This window comes from Elephantulus edwardii, unplaced genomic scaffold (genome assembly GCF_000299155.1).
Source record: "Elephantulus edwardii isolate Elephantulus edwardi_28Jun2011 unplaced genomic scaffold, EleEdw1.0 scaffold00090, whole genome shotgun sequence".
NCBI classification, from domain to species: domain Eukaryota; kingdom Metazoa; phylum Chordata; class Mammalia; order Macroscelidea; family Macroscelididae; genus Elephantulus; species Elephantulus edwardii.
The window spans coordinates 4,819,089-4,821,647 of record NW_006399840.1 but is presented as its reverse complement, the minus strand read 5'-3'; positions in this window follow the sequence as shown (position 1 = coordinate 4,821,647).

Below are 2,559 nucleotides of genomic sequence, written 5' to 3'. Positions count from 1 at the left end.
GAATCTTTGTCTTCTTGACATTGAGCCTCAATCCATATTGTAAGCTGCAGTCCTTGACCCTCTGCAGCAGGTGCTTCAGGTCCTCTTCAGTTTCAGCAAGCAGGGTTGTGCATATAGGTTGAAAAGGTATGGAGATAGGATGCATCCCTGGCATACACCCTTCCCAATTTTGAACCATACAGTGTTCCCTTGCTCTGTTCTGACTAGTGAATGAAAACCCTATGGGTCCCAGCAAAATTAATCTGATAAAATGCTGCACAGGAGATGAACCTTTTCGTTTGCAGGGCTTGCAGAATACACGGTGGTGGCCACCACAGTGCATTTATGTGTGTGCTCGTGGTCTTGGGCCTGGTGTGGAAGTGGGCAGTGTTTTATTCTACCTTTAAGAGAGGGCCGGTGGCTTGGCAACCCAATGGCACCTAACACAAAACAGAAAAATGAGTAGCTGTTGGTGGGACTGGAAGAGGCATATCCACTCTTGTGAGAGATTGCTGACCTCCCACAGATCCTCTATAAAGATCAACCAGGCCTATCCCCTTAGGGCCTGCATTTTGAAAAATGTAAAAATCATCCAAAGATAAATAACCTACTGCCCTTTCATAACATTAGGTACCTCAACATATGTGATTGATTCTTAGAAGTCTGAGTCTATATAGATATGTTGTGTACCATTGAGTCGGAACCGACCCATAGCTGACGCTCCAGCAGGTTTTCAGAGGCAGTTAATCACATGGGAGGAGACTGCCCATCCTTCTCCCGCAGAGCAGCTAGTGGCCTCGAATTGCGTGCCTTCAGGATTGCAGCGCAGCTTCTTGTCACTAGGCCAGCAGATATAGGTAGATAGGTAGTCAGCTTCTGATCACCAAATGTATTTTAAGAAAAAAAAAATTGAGCTTTCTTTGCTTCTTATAAACCTTAGTGGTTGAATTGCTGGAATTAAGAACCTCTCTCCTTTTACCCTTCAATCTTAACTTGCCAGAATTTTAAAAATAATTGAAGTCAGAAATCCTCAACGAGCTGACTAACACAATAGCCATAGCAGACTACCAGAAATGGCCAGGCTCACAAGAAAGATGCAGGGCTTGGCAAAGTTTTGTTCTGATCAACTCAGTGGCAACCACTGACTGTAATTTAGTATTAAATTACATGGAATCGCTTATGAAAGTGGTAAATGCTTTTGACGATGACGCTACAGACCGCACTGTAGAAGTAGCCATGGGCAAGCCCTAATTTTATCACTAACAGTGTGACAGGGGTCAGCATGAATCCAGTTCTCAACCGAAATGGACGTAGTCATCCCCTTCCAGCATCTCCATTCCACATCACAGCAATTTCAGTAGCACATTTTAGTCCTCAGATCCTAAGTACCCAGCAGATCAGATCTCATTCCTGGCTAATCTTGAGCTGAGGATCTGAGCAATGGATCCTGAGCTGGGGCAAAACATCCCTGGGTGCCTGAGGCCAGATTATATCAGGAAGCAGCCGGAGGCTTATGAGTCTGCTCATCTCTGTGTTCCAGGCCAACTGACCTCTTTCTGTCTCGCCTCCTGGGACTCAGGCATAAGCTGAACAGACTGTCCTCCTTCACCCACTGCCCATGCCATATTTTCCTATCATCCAGCCACTCTGAGCTGATTCTGGATATAATTGACTCTGTACTGCCAGCCTCTGCTGGTTCATGGCCCCTGTGGCTTCATTATTCTTTATAAAGGCTTTGGTAAAATATTGACAGACTATTACCTACACTAATGGAATTTGGTGCTGCAGTGTGTTAAGATTTGGGCTGTTAACAAGAAAGTCATCAGTTTAAATTCACATGCCACTCTGCGGGAGAGAGATGAGACAGCCTCAACTCCCATAAAGATTTAGAGCTTCAAAAACCTAATGGTGTGTCACCGGGAGTTGGGATCAACTTGACAGCAGTGAGATTTACCTACACATAATAGCTACCTGGTTTGTTTGGTTTGGTTTTGGTTTTAATTGTTTATGACTAAAAAGAATAAAAGCAAAGAGAGGCATCAGGCAAAGTCAAGGAGCCTTCCTGGTATTTGAGACTTCCATTGTCCCTGGGGGCATGCTGTGTCCTCCCCAGAGTGCATGGATTCTCTCACCAATCGTACTCCACACCCCACCCTGAAAGCTCCAAGGAGCAGAGAGCCTCAGTAATCAGGGCCTTGGGTTATACAATCACGGATATACATGACTGCGGCATGCCCCCTGCTTTCCTGAAGTTAATTTGCCAGGTTTGGGGCCATGTCACCCCTACTTGCCTAACTAGAAAGAAAGGGTGTGCCTCAGTCATTCAGGTTATTTTCAGAAACCAGCTGCAAAAAATAAAAATTTAGCTCTTTGTCCCACAAATAGTACCTATTTTCACAATTGTTTGTCTGTTTATAAGCAAAGTTTTTATGGTGGTGGGTCTGGTGGCCTTTATTTACACTTTCCTGTCCATCATGTAAAATAACTTGGTTTCATGCCCCCTCCTTCACTCACTACCCTTTAGTTTAGACTCAAGGAATGTTTGTAAATTTTTTTAAAAAAATTTTTTATTATTAATTT